This window comes from Sturnira hondurensis, unplaced genomic scaffold (assembly GCF_014824575.4).
Source record: "Sturnira hondurensis isolate 20B ecotype Veracruz unplaced genomic scaffold, ASM1482457v3 Scaffold0001509, whole genome shotgun sequence".
NCBI lineage: Eukaryota > Metazoa > Chordata > Mammalia > Chiroptera > Phyllostomidae > Sturnira > Sturnira hondurensis.
In genome coordinates, this window is record NW_028074140.1 from 178,825 (window position 1) to 194,183 (window position 15,359).

Below are 15,359 nucleotides of genomic sequence, written 5' to 3' on the forward strand. Positions count from 1 at the left end.
CTCTTCCCCTCCTATATAATGGAGATGGTGGTCCTTTCATGAAAGGTAAGTACCTCCACTTGTGCTACCAGTCCCATACTATCCTTTCTTCTCAAGGACTTAATTTCTGTTGTTCTCTTTTCTGGCTCCTCACCTCTCACTCTCTCCTGGTTTATTCTTATGAGCATACAAACCTGTCCATACTCCTCCCATCTTACAAAACCTCCTCATTGTCCCTTAGTATCCTTTCACCTGCCTCTCCTCATGTTTCTCAATTCTGTCAGTACAAGTGACGTGGACCATTCTTTGTTTCCTTGCCACTCTTCAGTCCACTCCAGTCTAGACTTTCCTCCCACCACACCACCAAAGCTGCTGTTGCCAGAATTACCACTGGCTTCTATGCAACCAAATACAATGATGATTTTTTTCTATCCTCATTTTGCCTGAGCTTTTAGTAGCCTTTCAGAAATTGACTGTTCTCTTCTCTTCTAAACACTTTCATCTCTTAGCTGTAATCTATCATTTTTTTCCTTTACTGGCCCCTCCTTCTCTACCTAGCTGCTAAACATCAGAGTCTATAGACTCAGTCCAAGGTCCCCCTTTATTGTTTTATTGTCTCCATAGCTAACCTCACCGAGAAGTGAAACCTAAGTGATCTTGCTTTTTTCTGCTCTCAGTGCTCCCATCTTTCAATCAGCCGTGATTTTTAAAAGCATAGATAGGATTGTGTCTCTCCTTGCTTAAAACTCTTTAATAATTCCCATTGCATTTGGAATAAAATCTAACTCCTTGCTACAAGACCCTGAATCTTCAGCCCTCATCTGCCTCTTCCACTTCACCATGTACCACTCTCCCTGTGAGCAGCCTCTCCAATCTCCTTTCAGTTCCCTCAGCCTAGAACAGGGTATTTCCCTATATTCACCTGACTGGCTCCGTGGAATCAAAAAGAAACACCCAGATGAAACGGTTATTTATTTAGAACCTCCTATAGCAAGGTAGTCAGCCACAATCACTTGTGTTTTGGCAGACTCAAATGTAGGCAAAAGAATAGGAAAAGAGGAAGGTTTTGAGTGTGCCCTGATTGGAGGCTGTTGGCCTGGGGAAGTTTTAGGCAAACTCACTAGAAGTGAGACATTCTACGTGACTGATTAAGAGTACATATTTGAGCCAGGCTGGTGTAGCTCAGTGGACTGTGCGTGGGTTGCAAACTAAGGGATCGCTGGTTCAATTCCCAGTCAAAGTACATGCCTGGGTTGCAGGCCAGGTCCCCAATGGGGGACACGTGAGAAGCAACCACACACTGATGTTTCTCTCCCTCTCTTTCTTCTTCCCTTCTCCTCCCTCTAAAAATAAATAAATAAATAAATAAGTCTTAAAAAACAAAAGAGTACCTATTCAAAAAGAAAAGAGTACACAATTATCTTTCTCTAGTTGGAAGAGGGCAAAGATTAGGGAAGCTGTCAGTTACTAATCCAGTCCTGGTTATTTTGGGAAATGTTGTTAAAGGGGTCATTGTTTGGCTTCCTGGACTTGTTGCTAGAAAGTCTAACTTCCTACAAGTTTGACCTAAAGATAGTAGGTTGGCTTCCTGTGCCAGTTACTGTAGATAATGGCTTGTTTTCCTGGGCTGGCATTGCAGGTTGTAGGTCAGGTTCTATAATTTTTAAGTCAAATTTCAATTCACATAAAGTTAAATCAGTCAAGTAAGTGAAAATATCAAAATTTGGGGGTTAGTGAATGGCAATAGAAATTAAATTTTTGTTGCAAATAATATGGTATTTGGTGTTTCCATTATTGTTGACAAATGATGCTGCAGAAAGAGTAATTGCATTGAATCTCAATTTATGAAGCTCATATTCCATAAATTTCTTGCAGACTTCTATGGCACCATCTAACATTTCATCACTAGTTTCACCATGGTTCATTGGAAATGTTTTCCATGCACTTAATTCATAGAGATGCCCATTTACGTGAACTAATGCAACACAATGAAGACCTACTTTTTGACCTCTACTTGGTGCCTTTGTCTGACCTTTGGGGGCACTGGTCTTAAGATTTACTTGAATAGCATCCTACTTCTCCAGATATCATAGCAGGCTCTTTCTTCAGGGCTCATTGACCCAGATTCCTCCAGGAGTTTGTTCAAGGTTGATCCAGATTCAAAGTGCATCTTGTGTTTGTTGTTGGCAAGAGCATGGATCAGTCCAATTGTTCCACAAGCATTTCTGATTGTTTGCTTCATGAAATATACTTATGATGTAACATCATGTCCCTGAGATTTTATGTTTTTCCTCCTCTTCTGCATACTTCATACTTTTCTGTAATGAGAAGTAACACTACACACACTGGTCTTGGTATCACGCTAAGGAGTTCAGGATTCCTCCCATATACATAAAAAGAAATGCCAGTTTGGATGTAAACCTAATTGTATGAGAAACTGGTTGTTGACCTTAGGATAGGCCTCCAGTGGCAGCCAGTGCTGACACTCCATGGAAGCTCTGCACAGCCACTGGTCAGGTTCTACTTTTATGTATGTCTGGCTACTGTCTTTATATTGTCTCTAAGCTCCATTCCTTCTGCAACACACAGGAGCTCCAAACCATGGAACTGTATTCTGAAAAAACCACCCAGAGGACCAGCAGATGTGGACATGTTATGGTTGTGACGTTTATTACTCACATTACAGGGAAGTGTACCCCACCTCCAGCCTTGATGCTACTTATAGGGTTAGGGAGGGAGTAGTGTGTGAAAACTCTATACTTCTGTAATAAACAGAGGAGCCTTGAGACACAGGGGCCTTGAGAGAGCTGTTTTCCTCATTCCTTATGGCTGCTGGCCAGGCAGCCACCTGTTCTCTGAAGTCACGGAGGGGCCACGTCCTGAGTCACCCCACACCTTCTTTCTGTATCAGTTTGTTTGTTTGTTTATTTATCTATTTATTTATTTAAAATTATTAATATGTTTATTGACTTTAAAGAGAAGGGGGAAGGCAGAGAGAGAGAAACATTAATGTGAAAGAGAAGCATTAACTGGTTGTCTCCCATATGCACCCCGACTAAGGATCAAACCCACAACCTATGTATGTGCTCCAAACAGGAATTGAAGCTGCAATCTTTTGGTGCATGTGATGCTACTCCAACCAAATGAGCTACCCAGCCAGGGCTCTGGTATCAGTTTCAATTTTACTTCTTTAGGGCCTTCCTTGCTGGTCCATTTAAAGTAGGTGCTTTGCTTTCAATTCATCATTCCCTGTCCTTTCCCTTTGTGACATTTCCCCAAATTAATTATTATTTGTAATCTAGGCTCTTAAATAATATCACACACAGAAGGTCCTCAACAGGTATTTGTTGAATGACGTGATAAATGAATGAATATAGATCACGGTCTCTTTTTCCCATTCCTATCTGACTTTGAAAGATCACAAAATTATAGTGTTAGAGGTGGAAGGGCCCTTAGAGGCTATTAATCCAACCGCCTCACCTTTCACATGAGAAAAACAAGGCCCAAGAGAAAGTAGTGACCTGCTCAGGGTCACAGTTAACAATAGGAGAACCAGAGCTAGAAACCAACGCCTAGTTCACAGTCCTCCTTATCACATACTTCCTTGTCACAAAGCCTAATAATACAGATTCTGGGGCAGGCTGAGTTCCTTTACTCTTCCTACTTGGGGGTATCTACTTTTTCTGTTTTAGATCACCACTGTGGTTTTAGGATTAGTTTTTTAGTTCCAACAATTTGTGTAATCTTGGACAAATTACTGAACTTTTCTAAGTCTATTTTATAATACCTGCTCAATCTTGCTTACAGGGGTAATGCATTTTGAAAGTGAGATAGTGGATTGTAAAGCACTGTGGAATCATTAGAACCATTTAAACCACCAGTACTCTTAAAACATAGCCCTGGCTGGTGTGGATCAATGGATTGAACACTGGCCTGTGAACCAGAGTCACTGGTTTGAGTTCCAGTCAGGGCACATGCCTGAGTTGCTGGCCAAGTCCCCAGAAGGGGGCATATGAGGGGCAACCACACATTGATGTTTCTCTCCCTCTCTTTCTCTTCCCTTCCCCTCTCTCTAAAAATAAGTAAAAAACCTTTAAAAACATAACGAAAGGAACTTCCAACCACAATGGAGGCATAAATGGAAGCAAAGGTAAGATACACTTTGCCTCCTCACACAAGTAAAAACAGGACAATAAATTTAAAAACAAAAAATAATCAGAACTGCCAGAAAACTGTATGGAAGTCTAATAACCAAGGAGTTAAAGAAGAAACATTCATTCAGACTACTAGGAGGGGTGGAGAAGGGCACCCAGGATGGAAAGGACATGGAGCAAGGCAGCAGCTGGTGAACCAGGGCAAGCAAGAAGGCAAATGGTGGATCAGGCGTTCTCACATTTGCTTGTGGATAAACCAGGAAGAACAACTGGGGAGCAAGACAGACTGTGCAACCCAGGATTCCAGCATGGGAAAAGAAAGCCTCAAAATCTCTGGTAAAAACCTGTGAGGGTTGCAGCAGTGGGAGAAACTCCCCGCCTCACAGGAGAGTTCATTGGAGAGACCAACAGAGTGCTAGAATGTACAAAACCCACCTACCTAGTAATCAGCACCAGAAAGGCCCAATTTGTTTGTGGGTAGGGGGGAAAGTGACTGAAAGCCAGGTGAGAGTCAAGGAAGTAGCATTATTCCCTCTCTGACCCCTCCCCCACAGACAGGGTCACAACACAGCCACATGGGTTGCCCCACCCTGGAGAATACCTAAGGCTCTGCCACTTACAATGTAACAGCTGCCCTGAGACCAAAAATAAATAAATAAATAAATAAATAAAGGCCCAAATGAAAGAATATATGAAAGCTCCAAAAACAGAACTAAGTGATGAGGAAATATCCAACCTATCAGATGCAGAGTTGAAAACACTGGTAATCGTAGAAATGGTTGAGTATGGTTGCAAAAGAGAGGAAAAAGTGAAGTCTATGCAAAGTGAAATAAAGAAAAATATACAGACAACCAACAGTGAAGGGAGGAAAACTGGGACTCAAATCAACAATGTGGACCAGGAAGAAAAAATAAACATTCAACCAGAACAGAATGAAAAAAGTAGAATTCAAAACAATGGAATTCAACAAAATGAGGAGAGGCTTAAGAATCTCTAGGACAACTTTGAGCATTCCAACAACTGAATCATAGAGGTGCCAGAAGGAGAAGAGGAAGAACAAGAAATGGAAAACTTATTTGGAAAACATAACTTAAAAAATAATTAAATAAATTTAAAAAAAAAGAAAAAAGAATGAAGGAGAACTTCCCTAATCTGGCAAAGGAAACAGACTCCCAGGAAGTCCAGGAAGCTTAGAGTCCTAAAGAAGTTGGACCCAAGGAAGTACACACCACAATGCATCATAATTACATTACACAAGATTAAAAATAATGAGAGAATATTAAAAGCAGCAAGAGAAAAGGACACAGATATCTACAAAGGAGTTCCCATAAGACTACCAGCTGATTTCTCAAAAGCAACCTTACAGGCAAGAAGGATCTAGAAAGAAGTATTCCAAGTCATGAAAGGCAAGGACCTACATCCAAGATTACTCTAGCTAGCAAAGCTATCATTTAGAATGAAAAGGCAGATAAAGAAAGTACTTCCCAGATATGGTCATGTTAAAGGAGTTCATCATAACCAAGGCTTTATTATATGAAATGTTACAGGGACTTATCTAAGAAAAAAAGGTGGTAAAAAATAGAGTAAACTCACAACAAACTCACAACAATAAATAACTACACCTAAACAAAATCAAAAACAAAAACAAACTTAGCAAACAACTAGAACAGAAGCAGAATCACAAAAAATGGAGATGAAATGGAGATCACATGGAAATCACATGGAGGGTTATCAGCAGGGATGGAGAAGGGAGAGAATGGGGGAAAATGTACAGGGAATAAGAAGCATAAATGATTGGAAAAAAAAAAGAAGCATAAATGGTGGTACAAATAGATAGGGCAGCTAAAAATAGTATGGGGAATGGAGAAACCAAAGAACTTACATGTATGACCCATGGACATGAACTAAGGTGCGGAAATGCTGGTGAGATGGGGGTGCAGGGCATAGGGGAGTAAAGGGGAGAAAAAATGGGACAACTGTAACAGTATAATCAATAAAATATATTAGCCCTGGCTGGTGTAGCTCAGTGGATTGAGCATGGGCCTGCGAACCACATGATCGCAGTTCGATTCCCAGTCAGGGCACATGCCTGAGTTGTAGGCCAGTTCCCAGCAGGGGACTCACGAGAGGCAACCACAAATTGATATTTCTCTCCTTCTCTCCTTCCCTTCCCCTCTAAAGATAAATAAAATCTCTTAAAAATAAATAAATAAAATATATTAAAAATTATGGGGAACTAAAAATGACCCCAATTAGCTACAGCATTTTTGAGAAAGAAGATCAAAGTAGGGACTTCCGCCAAGATGGAGGCATAGGTGGAAACACTGTGCCTTCTCCCACAGCCAAGTTTGAATACAACAAAGGTTTGGAGAACAAGGACACACCCAAAGACCAGAAAATTGAATTATACGGAAGTTCGACAACTACGAACTGTTCGAAGGGGACGGTAAGAGAGGCGGAGCCAGCAGCGGAGCTGGGTTGGGCAGGAAAGATCCCCCAACCTAGGCACGCAGGTAGCCCGGAACCAGTCGGGGTGTGGGGCAGACTGACTGCGGTCGCACATTCGCACACAGTGAGACGGACCACGTAGGCCCCAGGGGGTGAACCCAGTAGTGGAGGGCTGACGGTGGTGGCACACTCGCATGCAGTGGAATGAAACGCGTGGGCCTGGTGACGGTGGGGGCCGAGGCCGCAGGCGGCAGATGGGACACAATTGTTCCTCTTTGACCCTGCCCCCACATACAACGTCACAACCCAGCGACTTAGTTGCCCTGCTCTAGTGAACACTTTAGGGCTATGATCCTGCTACAGAAAAGGCACGAACAGCCCAAACGATGGCGCAAGAAGAACTCAAAGTCCCAGAGCCAATAACTCTAAGCGACTGAGAAATTGCCAGCCTCTCAGAAGCACAATTCAAGACACTATTTATCAGGATGCTCACAGAACTGGTAGAATATAGTCACAAATTAGAGGAACATATGAAGGCTAAACTAATTGAAATGAAGGGAGATGTCCAGGAAACCAATAGTGATGGAAAGGAAACTGGGACTCAAATCAATGGAATGGGCCAGAAGGAAGAACGAAACATCCAACCAGAAAAGAATGAAGAAATGAGAATTCAAAAAAATGAGGAGAGGCTTAGGAACCTCCAGGACATCTTTAAACGTTCCAACATCCGGATTATAGGGGTACCAGAAGGGGGAAAGAAACAGCCACAAGTGGAAAACTTATTTGAACAAATAATAAAGGAGAACTTCCCCAGTCTGGCAAAGGAAATAGACTTCCAGGAAATCCAGGAAGCTCAGAGAGTCCCAAAGAAGTTGGACCCAAGAAGGAACACACCAAGGCACATCATAATTACATTAGCCAAGACTAAAATGAAGGAGAGAATCCTAGAAGCAGCAAGGGATAAGGGGACAGTCACCTACAAAGGAGTACCCATCAGACTGTCAGCGGATTTCTCAAAAGAGACCTTACAGGCAAGAAGGGGCTGGAAAGAAGTATTCCAAGTCATGAAATCCAAAGACCTACAGCCAAGATTGCTTTATCCAGCAAAACTTTCATTTAGAATGGAAGGACAGATAAAGTGCTTCTCAGATAAGGTCAAGTTCAAGGAGTTCATCATCACCAAGCTCTTATCATATGAAATGCTAAAGGGACTTATCTAAGAAAAAGAAGATGAAAAATATGAACAGTGAAAGGACAGCAAACTCACAGTTATTAACAACCACACCTAAAACAAAAGCAAACCAAGAGGACAGCTAGATCAGGAGTGGAACCATAGAAATGAAGAACACATGGAGGGTTAGAAACAGGGGGGTGGGAAGAGGAGAAGGGGGGAGAAGGCACAGAAAATAGCATAGAGGGTAGGTAGAAAATAGATAGGGTGGAGGGTGAGAATAGTGGGGGAAATATAGAATCTAAAGAACTTGAGACACGTGGTTATAAACTAAGGGGGGGACAATGGTGAGGGAGGGAGTGTGCGGGTGGAGGGGAATGAAGGGGGGAACAGAACAACTGTAATGGTATAATCAATAAAATATATTTTAAAAAAAGAAGATCAAAGTAGGAGGGATTACAATACCTGATATCAAACTATACTACAAGGCTACTGTAATCAAATAGTCTGGTACTGGCATAAGAACAGACACATAGATCATTAGAATAGAATAGAGAGCCCAGAAATAAACCTATGTCTCAATGATCAATTAACATTTAACAAAGTGGGTAGAAGCATAAAATGGAGTAAAAATATCCTCTTCAACAAATGGTGCTGGGAGATCTGGAATAGTACATGAAAAAAAATTAAACTAGACCACCAACTTACATCATACACCAGAATAAACTCAAAATGGATAAGAGACTTAAACATAAGCCATGACACCATAAAAGTCCTAGAGGAAAACTTAAGACAGTAAAATTTCAAATATCCCACATAGCAATAATTTTTTCTGCTATATCCTCTCAGGCAAGGGAAATAAAGGAAAGAATAAACAAATGAGAATTTAAAACCTTCAAATGAAAAACATCAAACTAAAAACCTTCTGCCTGATTAAAGAAAACATCATCAAAATGGAAATGCAACCAGCCATATGGGAAAACATATTTGCCAATGATACCTCAGCCAAGTGTTTGATCTCCACAATATATAAAGAATTCATACAACTCAGTGTCAGGAAGACAAACAACCCAGTTGAAAAAATGGGCAATGGACCTGAACAGAGACTTTTCTAAGGAGGTGATACAGAGGGCCCATAGGCATATGAACAGATGCTCAGCATCACTAGCCATCAGAGAGATGCATATTTAAACCACAATGTGATACCACCTAATACCAGTCAGAATGCCCATCATTAACAAATTAAGAAACAAGAAGTGCTGGTGAGGATATGGAGAAAGAGAACCCTAGTACACTGTTAGTGGGAATGCAGACTGGTACAGCCACTGTGGGAAATAGTATGGAATTTCATAAAAAAAACTAAAGGTGGAACTGCCTTTTGACCTAGCAATTCCCTGCTGGGATTATACCCTAAAAATCCTGAAACACCAATTCAAAAGACCTTTGCACCCGTATGTTCATAACAGTGTTATTTACAATGGCCAAATGCTAGAAACAGCCTAAGTGCCCATCAGTAAACTAGTGGATCAAAAAACTGTGGTATATTAACACAATGGAATACTACGCAGCAAAAAGAAAGAAGGAACTCCTACCTTTTCACAATAGCATGATGGAAATGGAGAATATTAGACTAAGTGAAATAAGTCAGGCAATGAAAGAAAAATACCATATGATCTCACCTATAAGGGAACCTAAAGAACAAAACAAAGAAATGAGCAAAATAAAACCAGAGGCATGGAAACAAGGAACACATTTACGAGGCCAGAGCAAAGAGGGGAAGGGAATAAAGTAGGAAATAAGGGGAAGACCCTAGTTAAACAACAAGTATAAATGGCCCATGGACATAGACATCAGGGTGGGGACTGAATGTGGGAGTGGTGGGGGGAGGGGAAAGCAAGGGGGCAAAAATTGAGACAACTGTAATAGAAAAATTTAAATTAAAAATACTAAAAAATAAAGAAAATAAGATCTGTATCTGATGTTTTCTCAGCTTTCTAATTCTCTCATTCTGAGAGCAAATTGCTCAAGCTCCCCTCCCTAAACCATCTTTTCAGAGAAGGAATGGTGACTGTGACATGGAGAAGGGTGTGAAGATGGGCTGTTTTCTTGCACTTTCCCAGCCTTTCAGTGGGCTTTCAGTTGGCATAGGTGCTTGTCACAAATGGGTGCCATATCTCTTCTTTAAGAGAGCAAGATGTTGAAAGACTGCTTTCCATTCTGGGACCCTACCCAGTCCTCGTACAGGAATGAGAAGCCTGGACCATGCCCTTAAACTATTTATGTGGCTTCCCAGAATTATCTCTGGGGCCCTCTGAGCAAAGGAGGGCAGGAGCAGCTGTGGAAAGTGCACCTTTCCTATCCTCTGGGGTCATAGAACAGCTTTTTCTTTCCTAATATTGTCTCTCATCTTCAACATTAATTCTCTTCTTAGGAAAGAGAAGATCCTCTGTAATTGGGGGCACTTATGGCTTTGGGGGATTATTTGCTTCCTCTTTTTCTCTTGCTCCTTTTAAGATTCTCTTTGTCTTTAAATTTTGCCATTTTAATTATGATGTGTCTTGGAGTGGGCCTCTTTGAGTTCATCTTGATTGGGACCCTCTGTTTCCTGGACTTGTGTGACTTTTTTCTCATCAAGTTAGGGAAATTTTCCATCATTACTTTTTCAGACAGGTTTTCTATCCCTTGCTCCTCTTGTCCTTCTGGTATTCCTGATATGGATATTATTATATTTCATCTTTTCCTTAAACCCTCTTCATTCTTTTTGAGTGTTTTTTCATTTTATTGCTCTGTCTTGGATTTTTTTTTTTTTACCTTATCCTTCAGCTCAGTCTTTCAGTCTTCTGCTTCATCTGGCCTGCTTTTAATTCCTTTTTCTGTGTTCTCCAATTCAGAAATTGTATTCATCGTTTCCTCTTGGCTCTTGTTGATAGTTTCTGTGTCCTTTTTCATGCTGGTGTAGTTCATAGTATATTTCTTGTAGCTCCCCATAATTTTTGGTGATTTTCACTGAGCTCATTGAGCTTCCTTATAACCACTGTTTTGAACTCAGTATCTGATAGTTGACTTGCATCTATTTCATTTAGCACTCTTTCTGGTGTTCCTCCTTTTCTTTTGATTGGGTTTTATCTCCCTGTTTTGGGAGAGACTCTTCTTGCTTGTTTCTCTGTGTTAGATTGATCTGCTTTGACTCCTTGTCTTCATGGTATGAACTTCTATGGTAGGACATCTGTGGAATTCAGTAGTGAAGTCTCCTTGATCTCCTCAACCTGATGCTCTTGGGATGCCCTTTATACCATTTATGGGAGCTCTTTGGTTGTAACTGGGTTTTGATTTTTGTTGGTTCTTTCTTTCTTGGGGCCTTCCCTCTAGCTCACTGAGAGTCACTCCACCCACGTCTTCTTTACTGTTGCGCAGGTGGACTGTTTTTTTTTTTTCTTTCTAGATCTGCCTCTGGTGATGTAAGGCAGAGTCCCTGTCTGGCCTTAGGCAGCCTGTTAAGACTACCAGGGTTCCACCATCTGTGACTGACTCCTTTGGTTGTTAATCTAGCCTGTCCGTAATCAGCAGTTAGGCTTAAGCATAACAGGATGGGGTAGAGTAATTCCTCTGGGCAGGGCTATTGCTTCCTCTCAGACTGATATCACTCAGAGGGTGAAGATCTGCTGAAGTAAGATAGCTCCTGCAGTATAGGGGATGACTCAGCACCAGGGTCTGGGTGGCTTTTCTCAGTTCTCTCCCCAAAGCCACCAGCTTGTTTCTCCTCAAATGTGTCTAGTCCTCTCTGCTCTCCCTTTGCTGGAACCGAGGGTAAGTGGCTACAAATGAATATTTATGTGTTGGCACCTTAAAAGGCCCTCTGTGTCTCCAGCTGTTTGTTCCTGGCACAGAAAAAACCTGCCGCTTTTTGCAGCTGGACATTTTCTGGGTACTTTTCAGGCTCTGGTGCTGTGAGCTTGGCAGCCCAGCTTGAGGTTTAGATCCCATACTTCCCAGTAGGATTCCCCTCGGTCACTAAAATATTTCTCCAGCATTTCGGCTGCTGCTTGTGGGAGCTGAGCCAGCCCTCTCACATCTCCCCCACATTCCATACCTGTTACATTAATGTGAAGCTGTTTCTTCTGTCTGTGGTTATAAGGCTTCTCTCCTGCTATTGTTTAGTTGTTTATTCAGGGTGATCTCTCCACAGTTTAGTTACAATTCCAGATTGGTCCTAGGAAGAGGCTAGTGTAGCCTCCTCTCACTCCTCCATCATGTTGGGTCACCCCCAGATCTTCTTTTCTCTCACTGTAATGTAAAGCACTATTAGGTTAGGATTTAGGAGACCTGAGGGTGCAGACTCCATTTCAGAGTTACAGTCAAGTTATATCATTGTGGTTTAATTTTCCCTCTGTAAAATGGGACTATACTTTTGCTTTCCCTGCAGAGATTTTTGAAGATCATATGACAATGCTCTGGAAATTTAAAGCACTATAGAAACACAGAATATAAATACTCAGAATAGAAATGCATAAGAAAAAAAGATACTCCACATGCCAGAGTGAAAGAACTCAGGCATCGCAGCTGAGCACATCAGAGTTTTAATCCTGACTCCAATTCTCACTACTCTTCTGACTATAGACACTTCACTATCTCTCTGAGGCTCAGATTGCTCAACCATAAAACTGCAGTGCAATCCTAGTTATTGTAAATATCTTGTAAGCCATGTGTTATGGACTAAATTGTACTCCCCCACCCCAGTTTATACACTGAAGTCTTAACACTCTGTGTGACTATATTTGGAGGAGATAGGGCCTTTAAGAAGGTAATTAAAGATAAATGAGGCCATAACACTGAGGCCCTCATTGATAGGGCTGACATTCTTAGAAGAGCAGGAGATGCATCAGGAGTGCACATACACAGAAGAGAGGCCATGTGAGGATACAGGGAGAAGGCAGCTGTCTGCAAGCCAAGGAGAGAGGCTCAATAGAAACCAAACCTGTGGATACCTTGATTTCTGATTTTCAGCCTCCAGAATGGTGAGAAAATAAAGTTTATTGTTTAAACCACTCAGTCTGTGGCATTTTGTTATGGTGGCCAGACTAACACACCATATAAGGTACTTAGCACAAAATAACCACACAATAACCACATTGTCATGTATACAACATATATAACTTTTTTCCCCCTAAGAAACAAGATTTTACTATTGTCCCAATGGTGTTTAAGGTTATTTATCTAGACCTAGTGATGCGTTGGTGCTAATCCAGTCATATTCTCTCCTGGTTGTCCTCATGATTAGTGGTATTTGTAGTATCTCCAGCCAAGGTTAAAACAAAGCAGTTGCGATAGTGCATGATTGGACATGGTCATCATTTGGCCTCTACGAGAGGTGCCAAGTGACATGTGTTATGAAAAAGTAACATTGTCATTGACATCAATTCCAAAACATACCACTTCCTCTATTTTGGTATTTACCCTTGAATTTCCCTAATTTTTTCACCTGCTATATTTCTGTAGGCTCACCATTAGTTTACTACCCATGCAGCAAGCATATTGTTAGTTTTTCTTATCTGATTTCAAGGACTATCTTAGTTCCACTACCTGTGACTTAGTAGGTTCAACTCTGTGATCACCCTAAATTATGTAGTTTCGTTTTTCTGGAATTTGTCTAAGTTATGTTCTTTCTCCTTAAGTACAAACCACCAGAGCTGCAATTTATGGTGAAGTCATCCTATGATATTGCACAAGGGGAGAAAATGCTAGTGTCATGTTTTGTCAACGCCTTTCCTAATAGAGGCCATCATCTAGGTAAAGTCAAAGCACAGACTGACCCACGTGGCCTAGTTGTTTGGGCAAAATGTTGCTGGAGGTTGCTGGTTAAATTCCCAGTCAGAGCACATGCCTAGGTTGCAGGTTCCATCCTTGATCACTCAGGAGAGGCAACCAATGGATGTTTCCCTCACATTGATGTTTTTCTTTCTCTTTCTCTTTGCCTTTCACTAAAACTAAATAATAAGCAAAAAAAAATAAGTAAAATCCTTTTTTATAAAGACACAAAGCTGGGCTGGGAAGAGGGAGGAAACCTGGGAAAGGGGCTTCTTTCCACATCCTGCTGGGTCCAGATGCTGGCAGCATTACCTAAGCAGTTTCCACTTCCTCCACCACTTACAGCTGGGAACTCAGAGCTGCAGAGTCAGTCCTGAAGAGGAACTTCAAGTAGAAAACACAAGACCTTCAGGACAGATAGAATAAATCCCACAAAGCCTGATAGAAGGGTGTCACTTTCCCAACCCCTCACCTGAGCTCCACCCCACCTATGCTCACTAGGAATCCAGCAGGTATCAAAGCCTGGGTGGTTCCCTGAGCCCTCCTCTGTAAGCATAGGGGAATCATATTACCTCCTCAGGCTGCAGATTAGACTAAGGTTAAGAATCAGCTCTTTACCAATGAAAAAGAAACAAGGACCTAATGGGGAATCTAGCCATCTGGTTGGAAGGAACATACGGGTCACAAATTTTGAGAGCTAGTGCCTGGTATCTAATTGCTCCTTCTGCAGAGAAAAGACCCCCAAGCTAATAACTGGGTCATGATTGCTCAGATGGCTCTGGTACTTTTGTGAAAACAGATTTTTGATAGAATCAGTCACAGGCTTCCTCCCCACCAATACCTCACCAAACATTTCTATAGAATTCAACCAACATGCTCAGTGCACATATTAACAGATGTGACTTCAATGCAAATTGTACTATTCAGCTCCTTTTTTCACATTTGGTCCTTTCCAACATCTGTATGTTAAAAACGGATAAGAAATAGCATCTTGAACAAATAACTCTTGCTCTATCTTGCCCAAACTTGAGCAAACAAAATATGCAATCCTAATGTTTTGTTTCCCTTTCCTTTTTGAAGGTTTGGAAGGGAAGGCTGTGATGGATGTGAGTGCATAGAAACAAAATATTTTGCAGTCAAATATTCAAATCTTCAAAATGTCTTTTTTTTCTTCTACAACTGAGAGCAAAGAAAAAATGTAAGAGTACAGATCAATATAGTTTTATCTCGGAGGGAAGCTTCTGGAAAATCAGAGCTGTTTTAAAATGAAAGAGGCTGTCTTGGGAGACAATGAACTCTCCACCATTGAAAGGGTTTCATGCAGAAACTGGATTGTCAGTTGCTAGAAAATGCTTTCTCTAGTACAGGTTATTATGCACTTGCTACACACACATGCCTACAAATTGAATGGGGATTCTTCCACTTGGGTAAGAGGTTCAGTGTGATGATCCCATGAGACCCACTACAATTCTAAAATTCTATTGTATGATTTTATTATTCTTGTATCAAAACTGTTTTCACACAGGTGACAAGAAGAGTTTCACCACTTTGTAATGTTTGTTTATAATAATTTAGTGCAACCATTTTTTCTTTTTTAGTAGCTTATAGTATTTTTCCCATTACTATTTATCCCCCTTATAACCTCTTCCACCTCCACATACCTCCTAATGCAACAATTTTCAAACACTGTGCTGGGGCACACTGCTGTGTTGCAATAATTTTTAAAACATGCAATACCTGACTACTTAAGCAGAAGCACTGACCTCTTTTCCCTTAGACTGTCAAATTAAAAAATGACAATA

The 15,359-nt window shown here is 41.1% G+C and overlaps 1 pseudogene; it reads right to left on the minus strand.

Annotated features, from left to right (window-relative positions):
- Positions 1–1,709: 1,709 nt before the first annotated feature.
- LOC118975262 (ubiquitin carboxyl-terminal hydrolase isozyme L3-like) lies at positions 1,710–2,583 on the minus strand (annotated as a pseudogene).
- Between the last annotated feature and the right edge of the window lie 12,776 nt (positions 2,584–15,359).